Source organism: Diplotaxodon limnothrissa, linkage group LG9 (assembly GCF_057381915.1).
Source record: "Diplotaxodon limnothrissa isolate DT_005_m linkage group LG9, D_limnothrissa_male_GT1.1, whole genome shotgun sequence".
Lineage (NCBI taxonomy): Eukaryota > Metazoa > Chordata > Actinopteri > Cichliformes > Cichlidae > Diplotaxodon > Diplotaxodon limnothrissa.
In genome coordinates, this window is record NC_140604.1 from 26,454,977 (window position 1) to 26,469,454 (window position 14,478).

Genomic DNA, 14,478 nt, shown 5'->3' on the forward strand with positions numbered 1-14,478 from the left:
CTCCTCTTGCCAACCTAAAGCAGACATTCACTAACAGTAACACACTTTTGTAAGCGCAAGATGTAAGACAGCAATTCTCTGCGCTCAAAGTTTCTATATAAAAATATATTTTTTAAAAATGTAATGAAAACAAACAACCTATACACATCTAAAAAAACACATATATTAAAATGTATAACCAAGTTGTGGGTGAGCCTGGAGATCTGTTAAGTTTTATTCCAATAAAATCTACATGAACTGAAGAATTTCCTCTCCAGACACCTAAAGCTTCTCCTGCCTTTTTCTCCCTTTATCACGTTTGATCTTTTTAACTCATTTCACTTTGCCGTTTCTCATATCCTGCTGCCCGGAGAGTCGATTCATTGCCGCAGTCAAAGCATTTACACAGTGCAACAGGATATTAGCACCTGGAGACAATAAACAGTTCATTACAGTTGGCAGGGACAATAAGAGGTCTTATTGTGCCTTGGCTTTTGTGAAATTAAAAATGTCTCACAAAAACCACACATGAATTCTGGGAAATGTAGTGGAGTTTAAAGACAAGGGTGAATGTGTAGGTAAACGCCATTTTATAGATTGCTGCAGATTCAAATGATCTGCCCCCGTCACGATCCTCCCTCATAGTCGCACTGATTCATCTGCTGATCCATATTACAGGCTGATCTTCTTCTTCACTAAATATCAGTATCTGTCTTAAAAACTTCCTATCAGACAGACTCTAAATGTCACTATCAAGTACTGTAAGCTTGACAAACTTGAAGCAAACAAAGATTGGGTTGCAAAGCATTAATTAACCCATTTTCCAAATTTCAAATATCCAAGAAAAGAAAATCCACAAATCATCTTTTTATTCACTGCCCATTACATTAGTCAATAAACTATACAGACAACTGTAATCTGTAGGTAGCTTCCATTAGCAATCTTTCTCGGTATAAGGGTATAGCTAAATAACTAGTTATAGTTCCAGTGTCTCATAGACCTTTCTATTGTCCCAAATATAACACATCACAGTGTAAACACCTTCTGGCTTGAGTCACAAATACACCAGGTGCATCCAACCAGCATGTTGTCATGCAAAAGTTAAGCACCAAGCATGGTCCTTTGATTGCCCTCCAAACTCAATCCTCATACGTGGGGGTCCGGGTTAGGACGGCCATATTTTATCCCCTTTGGTGGGGGATTGTGTCTGTCCTGCTACTCCATCTATCACGTTAACGCCGTTGTGCCTGACTGAAGGACAAAGGGCGGGTCATAAACTGTACCTTAGTCGTTGCCCTATCCTGCCCACTTGGCATAGAGCCGAGATAGTTTAGATCAGCAGGTTGGGATGAAGGGATTGGAGGGCCACATCCGGCCTGAAGGGCGACCGGGGCACAGGCATCGGATTGAGAAATATGCTGGCACAGCAGCAGCGCTCCATCAAAGACACACACACAACACATGCTGCGGTGGCAGACGTCAGTGGACTGCAGGGGTGCATGCCAATGAGGAACGCATGGCGCCCACAGGCTCATTTCACTGAATTACACAATGGACCTTCACCAGCGGCACCTGAAGGACAACATATTAAGACTTGATGTGGCTTTCTACACGTGTAGAGGCACCGCGTTAGGAGCGCTGCATTGCAGTTACTGGTTTATCACTCTTAGGTTAAACAAAGTCTAAATCATCCACGTGGTTATTCAGTTTGACTTTCATGTAGGCTGAGGTAACGGCTCAGCCTTCATGGTTTCTAGGCCTCAAAAGATATAAACTGAGAATGTAGTCACACCGCATACATGTTAAGATACACAAACAGAATCCATCTGAGCCACATAATCTCAGGAAACACAATCACCCCAGCACCAAAAACAGCTCAACAAGAAGCACACAGTTTCAATTACAACTCAGTGACTTCACCGGCATCCAAGGTCAGCTCTCCCTGCATCTTAAAAACATTAACTCTAATGTGCATTCACCCGCAAGTGTGAAAGGAGGGAGGCAAGGTGCATTAAGGGTAAGAGTGAGGTTAGGGTTTTAAACGGCTTCACTGACACCAATTTAGCAGTTCAGCTCCAGTGTTTGTGATGGATGGACACAGCAGTGTCAGGCAGAGGAGAAGAAAGGAGATTTACTCAACAATAATCCAGAAAGAGAAAGGCAGTAAAGCAAGAAACCGTTTTATTTGTCTACCAACCAGTCAAGCAGGAGTTTACACCCATGTCCGTCCAGACTTGTAGTGCATGCAGAGGCTGCGAAGGAATTTAATAAGAAGGTATTAAGCATATGTATGTCAATGCAAAAAGAAAAACGCAAAATAAAAGAAGATGATTCTGCAGAAAAGTAAACAATGCTTCAAAAATCAGTGTTGCTGTAAAAAAGTTACAAATTCTAAAACGCTGGGGCAAGGTAGGCGCCTAAGATTACTGCTGCCAGTTCAGTATCTGACCAAATGTGATGTATGGTCACAATATGTGAGACAGAGAGTGAGAATAAAGAGCGAACATCAAGAAACAGAAGGAGCGCAAAAGAAAAAAAAAGAAGAAGCTTGGGTGCAGTCTGCGGTGACTGATCCTGCTGTGTAACTGAGTGATAAAGCTTGCTCAGCAGCATCCCTCTTACATCTAACCTTCAGGGACCAGTTTTGCTCTGTTGTCTCCGCTCTGCCTCCTCCACACTGCCGGTTCCTTTGTATTCACGAGCAGCAGTGACTCATTCACAGCTCGTAGGAATGAATGAAGGCCAAAGAGAAAAAGAAGAATGAATTGAAAGAATTGGTGAGATGATTTTCACTGCACTCGGTCTTACTGCGTTTCAGCTTTTACGGCGTCATCTTTGGTAGTCACCAAGGCACCCGAAGCTGCTTGAATAGCTAGATGACAAGAACGGACTTTCATCCATAAAAATGCAATGGCTTCTAGTGACCTTCCACCCCCCTCCCCCACGACCTCTCCTGACCTCGTGTTCTCCTCACCAATGAGACTCAGCCAGAGCAGCAGAGGATGCAGAGCCACAGGACCTGATGAGAAAGCACATTGCGGCTAATGAAGCAGCTCCCTGGTGGTCAAACTAATTAGCGCAGATTAATGATTTGATTTAAGCACATTGACGAAATAAAAAGGACAAGGCTTGCATCGTCAGTGAGGTCAAAAGGTCGCACAGCTCCACACAGCCACATATACAAAACCAAACTCCATGCAGCGACGTTTACGTGCAGCCAAAGTAAAAATCTCATTTGTTTTTCGGGAATTTATTTCTCTCCAGTGACTGTCCTGCAATAAAGGCTGTAGAGGTATGAGCCTCGCTCTGTAATCCTTCTCTTTCCAGCTCTCTGGCTGCAAAGCTTCGTTTCAATGAATTATGTAGCGCTCCACCTGGCCATTAGCCTACACCGCTCAGTCAGCCTCTAAACAAGCCCGGGAATGGATAGCAGGCAGCAGGCAGCAAGCGAACGACCTTGGGTTCGTATTCAGCGCGTTACGTGGGAGCTGCCGATTCTCTAAAAAAGATGCAATCACGTTGTCTCGTGAGCGTTACTTGAGCTTTGCCACGTTGATTTATGTGGCACTATACATCACACGTTAACTATTCACTCTAGCCTAGGATAACAACTGAGCCTCAGAATGAGTTATTCTACTTTATTTAATAACATCTACTTTATGCGATATGGCAGCACAGAATTTTGATTTGCTGCTCTGTGGAGTTCCTAAAGCTCTTTGGAAAGTGTAGTAGCTGTTTTTTGTGGGGTTTTTGATAGATGATCTATGCGGCGTCTGCTGTTCGAAAAAGAGCCACAGAAGGGAAACGCCGCTCTATGTATCCCTGTATTATGGGGATCAGTTCAGTCATGTGACCTCTCCAACCCCGAGAGACAAGAGGAGGAAAAAACACAATGAAATAGGGGAATGGCGGCATTGTCATGACAACTTGCTGACATAGCAGTGTCTTCTTACAAGTCCTAACCTTACAGTTTCACCCAAAGGGCACACATACACGAACAGAGTGAGGCCAGTGGGGCAGACTGCTTTAATATGCATGAGTTATTTATATGATACACACATACACAAAAAGGCATACATCTCTAAGTCCATTTATTATGTGTTGATGATGTTTTTCAGGATGGATGTGGTCCCAATTATAATGAAGTACACATTCGTCGTCACAGACTTGAAGGATGAGTTGCCTCTGCAAGACCGTGCATGTGTTTAGCCCCAAGTGAATAATGGGGGGAAAGTTCTCTATACATACTTGTACAACTGCTTCCAGTCAGATAAGAACATTCAGGGAGGAGAATTAAATGGAAATCAAGAGACATGCATGAACAGATAGAGAAAATGCGATGGAGTACTGGCAGTGGAAATGCATGAGAATAAGGCATGAAAGGAAAAAAAAAAGCTGAAAGCAACATAAGCACAACTGAGCCGACTATTACTAACTGATTACATTTAATACACTTGCACATTCACTGTGTTAGTAATATGAAATGATAAAGGAATGCCTTGTACTAGGGCTGGGTATCGTCACTGATTTCTAGAATCGATTCAATTCCGATTCACAAGGTCCCGAATCGATTCGATCCACGATTCGATTTAATTCGATTCGATTCGATTCGATTTGAATCTGGGAAATTCTGACAGTCAGAAATATAATTCAGATCAGTAGATTTACATATTTTTGTATCTGTAAAAAGGAAGCTGACACACGCAAGACTTTATCAAAGGTGTAAGCGTCACAGCAGATGCCTTTGTGTCAAAGTAGCTGAGGATAAAACAGAAAAACATGAAGGTGATTTTCCTGGCCTGGGATTTTATAAAAATATTCTGCAGTACATCAAAAACGAAAGAAAACCATTAATCAACACATGAACATTGCCTCTGAAGTTACAGAGGTTTTACTAGAGACACGGCTAGCCGTTTTGCATTTTGCGTAATTTTAAAAAGTTTAAATTTGCTCAGAAGCCTATTGAACCTATTGAGAAATTAGGTTTTCTTTTCGGAAGTATATAAAACGGAAAAAAAAAAACGTCGGCCGACAGCGCTGTGGTAGACTTGTGCTTAATAAACAAGCGAATAATGAAGAAAACAGATTTTTAGACGGGAAACTGTTGTTGAAGTACAGAGAGAGAGAGAGAGAGAGAGAGAGAGAGAGCTGTGCATCATGGTCGAAGCAAAACAGCAAAAGTCAGAGTGAATCCATGACGATGTTTATGTGAAGCTTAGTTTGGATCTTCTTTTGCTGCTGGTTCGGTCAATATTGTTTGGAGAGACATCAAACTAACAGCTTTAGAATCAGCGCATAAAGGGCGTGAACACAAAGCGCGGACCTGCCGACAGATCAGAATCAGCAAGCTGTCGGCTTTCAGCCCCGACTGTGAGAAAGGCGACATCTAACTGATTCTGATCCGCGGGTCGCGCTGTGTGTCTAAGTCTTTGTGCAGAATCCATGTTCCTGCTCTCATTTACTGTTTTAGCTGTTTGGTGGTTGTTGAAATTTTGTGAGATGTCACCAGAGATTCTGGCATTTCGGGCAAAATAAATTTATATTAAAAAATCGATTCAGGATTTTAATGAATCGATTTTACGTTATCCAAGCCAGAATCGATTTTAATCAATAAATCGATTATAAAAACCCACCCCTACCTTGTACTGCCAGCTCCTAGTTTCGGCAACCAAAACAGACTGACTACTTATTAAAGTCAAACACTGTCGAGCAGCCGGCAGATACCGTATCTGAGATAACAACATAAATCTGCGTGGGACACCCAAACAAAGCACAGCCTCATTTAATTGCATAGCTATACAGAACATTAAATCTGGACTAGTTTAATGATGCAAATCAGATCTATTAATACACATATCCATCTTTATATTTAAGGAATAGTAGGAATAGTGCTGGCACTCTATAAATGTTCTAGATAAAGTGAATGAAAACATGCTGAACAAGCAAGACTTTTCGATTTTCTTTATGAGATTTACACCTTTTTAAACTGCGTTTTCATTTGAATTTACATTCAGGTGTCGAAAGCGGTGAAGATCTTAATGGATTAAATGGGGAAAACTTTGATCTAGCAGTACAGCAGCACAGCCGGGTACAGACCCAGACCAAAGTCTTTACCGGGAACCCTTCTGAACTGCACAATCAAAGCAGTTCAGAAGGAAATCAACATTCAGGCCACCCGTTAGACGTCTGTACCACTTTACCTCCAGGCATTCCTGTGGAAGCCCCTTAAGCAGAGACATGACAAGTCACAAGGAGCACTAAGAACTTGATCAGCATCTCAAGCCTGCCTGTCTCCTCCATCCTCTTCTACGTTCTGTTTCTGTACAACAAACTATGAATGTTTTTGCCTAATCCAGCTGTGAAAAATGCTGGTAATATGGTATATTATTGATGCCTCCAGTGTAAGACACAATAAAGGCAAGTGCAGGCCCATTCATAAATATTCTGTGCATGCTGCAGTCAAGTGGCACAAGTTGCGTCACTTTGAAACTGTGTTCTCTGTTATTACGTGTTATACCACAGCACTTTGCTGTGTAGGGTGCAGGAAAAATTCTAAATGTAATGAATTTTTCATGAAAGCTGCTCCATGCAGGGGTTCCCCAAGCTCACTTGACAAAATCAAATATTTAGAAAACGAGAGGGGGGAAAAAAGAACGAAAGGGGTTTTCTCTATTTTTAGCTGCTCCTCGGCTGCAGCAGAGAGCCTGAGGTACAGTAGTCAGCCAGTGAGGCAACACTTCAACCAGCCATGTATGCATACACATTTATCTGTTTATTTGAATTAGCATAAAGAAAAACATCCTAAAAGATGGGAATAAAAGATATTAACCGTTTTAATCAGACTGTCAGCAACGTCCAAAAAGAAATAGTGGTTCCAGCATGCCACTGCTCTCCAGTGGGAGCCGATCCACCCACACACAGCTTCACGCTAGCGTGCATTAGTTGCGTCACAGACCCAGTCTGACACCAAATGACCATTTTCTGCTGATTCCATTGCTGGCCTAAGGCTTCTAGTCCTGCACTGGCAGCAAAAGTCCTCAAATCTGCTGCTGCTGATCTAAAAAAAATAAATAAATAAAAGAATCCACTCAAGGGGATGAAGCGATGAGAGAGCACAGCTGAAAAAGAACGCATGGGTAGGGTAAAAAGAAAGAAAAATCTCAAAATCATCTGGGAACATGACAAACCCAGCAAGCAACGCACATCAGGACTCAGCTCAGCTGCCCGCTCTTCCGTGATGTATTAAAATGTGTGAGTGGGCCTCGAATGCAAATCTGCCCTGTGTAAGATTTTAAGTTTAAGTAACGCATGGGAAAACAAATCTGCTTAAGTAGGATTTCCTCTCTTAGAACCACTTTCCATTTACTGTATTGCTGTTATTTATGGGTGAGAAATGTGTACCGTGTATTTTTTTTGCCACCCTCCCTTCAGTAAAACATGAAAAACAAAAGCAAACCCTGCATTAAGCAGTGTACAATTACATATATGCAGTTAATTATTACTTATAAGTAAGCCATGACGTATTTACTTTAACTGCAGCGTTGCAGCAGCTGCAAGGGTGTTTTTGTGAACACTGTTACAACTGAAAATCTTTCTTCTTCACAATCTGCCCTTGTGACAAGCCAATGAAAGCAACATGGTTCTCTTTAAATGGCTTAGTGATGAAATGTCATTCAGAGGCACACGGGCTCAAGAGAAACGGATTAATTCCACTGCGTCTCCTCCCTTTTTTTATTTCTTTACTTTACTTCACTTACTCTCAGAAGTCTTTCGCGTGCTGCCACGTTTAGCAAATCCTTTTACTTAGCAGCCTAATCCATCATCATCTTTGGATTCTCCTCTTAATCCATCGTTCTTTGTGACTTCTCGTGCATTCACTTTACAAGATTTGAACAGAAAGTAGACAACTTTTTGTTTATCCAAGACTAAATGTTTATGGTTAATAAGTGAAGAGGTTTCTCTAAAAAGGTAAAGAAACATTCAGATCAACACCTTGTAAAAAAATTGCAACAAAAATGTATGTGATTTAGGAGATTAATGGTATAATTAAAGCCTGTGCTGTGACTTTGTGAATCATCACATAGAGAAACTTTTGAGCAGAGCTGTAGCATTTAAGGACATTTGAGGAGACCTTTACAGTACCTTCCTTTCATTTCTTCCCTGCCAACAGGAACATACTGGGGAGGGGTCCCAGATCCAGCCTGAAACACAACAAGCTGTGTGTTTGCCTGTGCATAGATAATGTTCCAACATTTGAGAGGGTGGCAAATAATCTTTCAGCTGATGAGTGGCCATGAATGAGGCATCTGGGGGCTGAGGGTAGAACCACATTACACTCGGTGAAGCTGTGAATTCATTACAGCAGCGAGTTAGGTTTTCAGTGTGCCACAAGCTGGCACCTGCAGCTTTTCAGTTTCTGTAAATGACAGACATGGCACACTAATCTGCTCCATGGCTCTAAAGCTATGCCCAGAATTTATTTGGCATCCTCAATACATCCTCCACTAGGACTATTACTTCTGCTACTCTTTTAAACCACAAAAATGTTCATTCCAACTCAAGAGCTCATTTTTTTAAAAAAAGAAAAAGTTGTGTTCATACTCAAACTGACGTTTCTAGTTAAAAATTTCCCCTTTATGACTTGGAAATTAATCACACACACTAAGCTAATTCTTAAACAAAAAAAAAGAAAAAAGAAAATCCTGCTGTTTTCATTCCTGTAGGTGTGCTTTGCAATTCACAGCCATGTAAGAACTCCTGAGACAATTTGATTTCTGGGTATCTTGAAGGATGACAGGCGATCTAATGATCTCCTAACAGGGTGAATATAATCAACACAGGAGAGCACGACGAGAGGATGTGAAGATTACATAGCACAGCCATGCTTTATTCAGATTTCATTAATTTGGTGTTACGCAAGTAAGAAAAGGACTGTGCTCTGCAGCAGTGCCTCCTACACACTGTGGCAGGAGAGTATGAAGCCATACTTGACGTTGAGGATGAGACTTTTCTGCCCTGCATTTTTTTTTCTTTTTTTGTAAGTGTAAGCTTGTAGGAAAAACAAGTGTACAAGCCTTCTGCGAATACTTATCCACACTACCAGCCACCCCCCCAAAAGCCCTCAATTCTAACCCACACCCCAACTGCAGGTGCACACTCACATTCATATATGTGTACTCCCCCTCCCCCAGGCAAGCATCCTGCCAGCTCTCAACAGCTGCTCTCTCCAGGGTCACACCTGGAGCCTACCAACTCCTTAAAACTAGGTACACCCCCCCACACATGTAAACAGAAACAAAAGTGTGAAAAATGAACATTTTCGTAGCATAAAGTGTCTGTGCTAAGCAGAGGGATCCTCCGTTGTACCTGTACACCTTCCCAACCCACTAACCTCGCCACAAAGAGCAAACTCAGCTGCTGCCAACATCTGAGGACGACGCTTGTCAAAACACTGCTTCTTCAGTGAACTGTATCACAGTTGCATGTGTAGCCTAATAGTCCGTGTTGCATAATGCACGACCAGATTAATGCTACATTTACAAGCTAAACAGAGCCTGGCAGCATCGCTGCGAGAGACAGGTGAAAGCGTACAGCTAAATTCACCCTTGTCATCTGTGCGGCTGTCAGGCAACGTTTTTGGTCATAATGCCTTATTTTTTTGGCGCTTCCCGAAAGGCGCGTCATTGTGCACAGTGCGTCCAATGGGGTTAGGTCAGAGAGCGTTTAAAGACATCCATCTCATCCCACAGAGCAGCTCTGGGAAGCTCAACACAGGATTTATGTCCATTTATAAACCATTATAAAAATAAATCACTTCTTGTGAAGAGAAAAAAAAAAAAAAAAAAGATCTGCTGGGCATCTGTATGGACAACAGCAACAGAAATATTTTCATAAACAGAACTTTTTTTGTTCTCCACATGTTCTTGCACTTATGTAAATCCCATTAGCACTTCTCCCTCCAGCCACCCTCCCTCGCTCACTCTCCATCTGAGCAGCACAGGGGTCAAGAAGAACAATAGCCAGTCTACCGCTAAGAGAGCACAACACTGGAATGGAGTGAGATTTTTTTTTCTCCCTCGTCTCTGTAGCAAAGCAACACTCTTAAAACACCCTGAAGCCTGCATCAACATGGAGATTGGACTGCGCAGAGGAGGTAGCATGCACAAGAAGGAGAGGAGGAAATGCAATTTAACTTGATGTGGTTGTACGGTGTCTGGCTGGTGTAACCCTGCGATCCCAAGAGAAAAGCCACTTACGTGGAAACCCAAAGCAGCTCTATCAGACAATGCGTCTTTCCGAGAACATGGCGTGTGCTAGCAGCAGTACTCTCTGTTCTGATGGCCATCGCAGGATATACTGCACCCCTGGTAGCAAACATCTGGCAATTATTGACGCCAATTCATTTCCGGACTGGACAAAACAGGCAACGGAAGGCCATGTTTCTCATCACGGTTATGATTAGCTTAACAGCAGAAAATACACAGAAATTATTTTGAGGGTTTTCATCCAGCAGCGATGAAAAGGAAGTGGCTACTTGCAGTTTTTAAGCAATAAAACACTTTCAGAAGGATCTGACAGCTGAGTGGAGCAAAGCTATCCATATAAAAAGCTAAAGAAGTTGGGGTGAGGGATGATAGGTAACTTGTAACGGTGAAAATGTTTTTAGCAACTAAATATTCCAGAATAAACTATCATTAAATAGCAAGGTTGCAATCCTGTTTAAGTCAGCTTTCAATTTAGCCCCTACAAAGAAGTGGTGACAAAGGAAAAGCTTACTGCCTACTGCAGATTAATAATTAGGTATAAGTTAGATCCAGTCCTAAACAAGTTAAATAGCAAATGCGATACAGATAATCACTCTATTGAGGTGTCTATTAATTATGTTATACCCATAACACGGTCTTGTTTTCTACCACCAGTGTTCCCAATCCTCGACAGTGTTTCTGTGCTCTGAGAGTTTAACTACACCAAAAGGTCTTCTGAGAATTTATTTTTAATTTGATTTCCAAAAAGAAGTCAGGGATCAGTGAGGATGTGGTGGAACAACATGCACCAAAGAGGCTGCAAGAACAAAGCAAGCATTTCTTTCCCGCATAGCTGAAAACAAAAGGACTTCTAGCATTCTTCATATCACAAAAAACTCTGCTGGCATTTCCCCAGGAACCTTCCCACACTGTCAAAACAACCCGCCACCACACTGAAAAACAGCCACTGGTCAATGAGGTTAAGCAATAAATACAACACACTACAATTGCTGCGGTTAAAAACTTCCACCACTGGAGACAAATTATTATGCTCACATGAACCTTTTTTTTTTTTTACATCACTTCTCTTCTTGATGCACACACTGTCATCAGTAGCACAGCCACGCAGAGGTCAGTCGTTCACAGGCGTGTCATAGTAACAGTAGTAGTCCCACAGAAAGGTCGCCTGCTCCTGAGTAACCCTGCATGGCCAGTGTGGCATAATTTAAACCCTCCATGAGGACGGCAATGAAACGAGACCAGTCTTCTTTCTATATGTGTGCCAGCTTCTGACAGATCAATGTCTACCCTAAACTGATCCTGAAACCTGAGCCCGTCAGCCCAGAGGGGCAGAGAGGAGCGGGGAGAAGGCGGGGTCTCTGGGGACTTCACTGTTTGCCTGACTATGTGCACAACCTGCATTTGCTTTGGCTGCTGCTAAGCAGACCAGGACACACAATTTAATGAAACTGACTGAGTGAGCAGAAAAAGGGACGTACCAGGTCCACGAGTGATAATCCTACATCAAAAAAAATAAATACATAAACACAGTGAGGTTTAAACTGTAAACTTAACAGTCCATTCCTCTGTTGCCTCTCTAAGCTGCAGTACATGCACGCACTGCAGGAGAAAAGTCTGAGAGCAACTGTTCTTTCTAAATCTGTCAGAAAACACACCCCTTGTGTCCATGTGAGCATGTGTCTGTGTGTCAGCGTGCAGACAGCACTGCTGTTTAGGCCTCTCTTCATAAACTGGGCATCGCCTCCTTCATTTCCTATTCATCCTCCAGAGGCTTGATGCATGGTTTCCATGAGTACCTAATAAAAAATTAATAACTCAAAAACACCAATAATGGAAACTGGGATGGAAGTTTCAGAGAGACCTCTGCACTGCAAACTACAGTACTTAATGCAGAGGCCGTGAGGATGACAGCTAGGAGGAATCAATTAACCTTATCCTGTATGTAAAGCAGGTAGCTAGCTACAAGCGCCAGAGACAGCAACGTCTAGACACTGAAAGGTTATTAAAGAACAACAGAGCATAAACAAAAGGTTTTAATATCAGTGTTTTCTGTTTATTTTATTATAAATTTAGCTCAAGCACGCCATTTGAAAGTTACTGTGGAATGCAGAAGGCAGTAAAATCAAACCCAGCATCTCAAGTTATTCCATGTCAATTACACCTTCTCTGCATCATTAGCATGTAAATCACTGCGGTCATCAGTGGAGAGGGGAAAAAGACCCCATCTAATAAGCACAGGTTAAGCCACAGCCCAAAGGCTGGTGTGGAGGAAATATTCAAAGACAAACACGATTACTGATTAGTTCTATGGATCTCTTTGGAGACATTCATTTAAAAAAACAAACAAACAAAAACAACAATTTTCTCCTGTCTCCTTCCCCTTTAACCACAATTGGTCCTTCCTCCCCTCCCTTCTTGTTATAAGGGAGTTTTTCCTTCCCACTTTCGCCCAGTGCTTGCTCATAGGGATCATCTGATTGTTAAGGGTTTGTAGGGTCTTTACTTTTAACTATAAGGTGCTTTGAGGTAGTTTTACTTATAGAGAACAAGTCACAACAATAGCTGAGTAAACTGAACAGAAATAACAAGAACAAAAGTGTTTCAAATACATCTTTCTTTCATTCATCTATTGCAAATGATTATTCTGCCACACAACAGTACCCACTGCAACGAGCCACCATCACACAAATGAAGTGACTTCCCAGACAAACGTTCACCATAGTAACACCAAGAACGATATGCTGTAAATCTGTCTGAGCGAAAGAAGAGGAAAGACAAGAGGAAAGGTAGTAGCCCCTGTGTCCGTCCAAGTCATGTCTTTAGAAAACAGACGAGAGCGGCAAAACACACCATAAATGCTACACTGATGTCACCATTTGCTCTGAAAGTAGAGCAAAAAAGGTAAAGTTCAGACACCGTCCCTATTATATTACCCCAGAGATGTGGGCCGGAGTTGAGAAATGGAGTGATGGGCTCTGTGTACTCATGCAGACACAAAGACACGCATCAAATATACATCTCTCTTACACATGTGCATGCCTTTTCTCTCTCCAAGGACACCAGAAGTACCCTTCAACGTAAAGCATGTTGTCCTACAAAAGAGCAACTCCTCCCCTCTGAGGCAGAGCAAATTGAGATAGGGTTTACATTAATGGGTTTGAAGGGAGGAGAAAAGGGGAGGCTTCTTCTAGATGTGGGTTAGCCTATATTTTTACAAAATGATTTTCTGGGTGAAAACCTGCAGTCCTGCTGTAAGGTCTCTTCTCCTTCCTCTGTTCAGGTTATGTTTACACTCAAACTCACAAGAAAGCATGATAAGCCATCGCTGTCTAGACTCTGAAAGATAAGAGTTCTCAAAGTGGATACTACTGAAACTGCGTTACCATGGTTCTCTGGGGATCTACAATACAAATAACGTACATTTTTCCCCCGATTATCTGCTCCCTCTGACATGTCAGAACATGTCTGGTTTTCCAAACAATGCTTTACTGGAGTGAACAGATTATCCCTTTGTGAGCTCTCTCAAAATAGCCATCAAGGTCATCAGAGCAAGCGCTGCTTTTGATGGAAATCTGCACAAAGGGACGTCTTGAGCAGGACGACTCAGGGAGCATATTGAGCCCTAATGCATCTGCTGCGGAAATACCTTAGCAGGATGAAGGCGAAGCAAGTTGGTGTCTGAGACCGTTTGAGCCTTGTTTTTGTGGATGGTTCGATAGCTATGCTGCAATGAGTCGCTGTGATGAAGGGATCTGATCAATACTGGGTCTCGAGGGCAACAGTGCAGGCAGCAGAGCAGACCGATGCTCTGTAGGCTGCGCAATGCTGAAATAACTGGGCCAGCATCAGCAGCGTGGCTAATGATGTGAATTCATTTCAGTGGTAAAATAGGCACTAATTTCAAAAGTACTAGTAGTCAGCTGTCACTGAAACAGATGCTCATGCACACCGGTGAACATCTAATCAACGATTTCGATGACAAAAAGTGGACAAATCAAGTAAAACAGTCAGTGGTTCAAGAGTTTTGAACAGTTATACAAAACAACCATATATTCTCTGTATCTCTGAATGCTTGTTTTTATCTTTTATCTGATGGTTTTAGTGTAAAAAATCAAAAATGAAACGACTTTTTTGACCCTATGCGACCCATATCCGATCATGGTATGACAGTGTGAACGGCACAAATCCGATATTTTCAAATCCGATCGGAGTCACTTTCATATGTGGTACTGAA

The 14,478-nt window shown here is 42.2% G+C and overlaps 1 protein-coding gene across 1 annotated transcript in view; it reads right to left on the reverse strand.

Annotated features, from left to right (window-relative positions):
* Window positions 1-14,478, reverse strand: part of slco5a1 (solute carrier organic anion transporter family member 5A1) — a 33,825-nt gene that overhangs the window by 16,806 nt on the left and 2,541 nt on the right. The window lies entirely within an intron of this gene.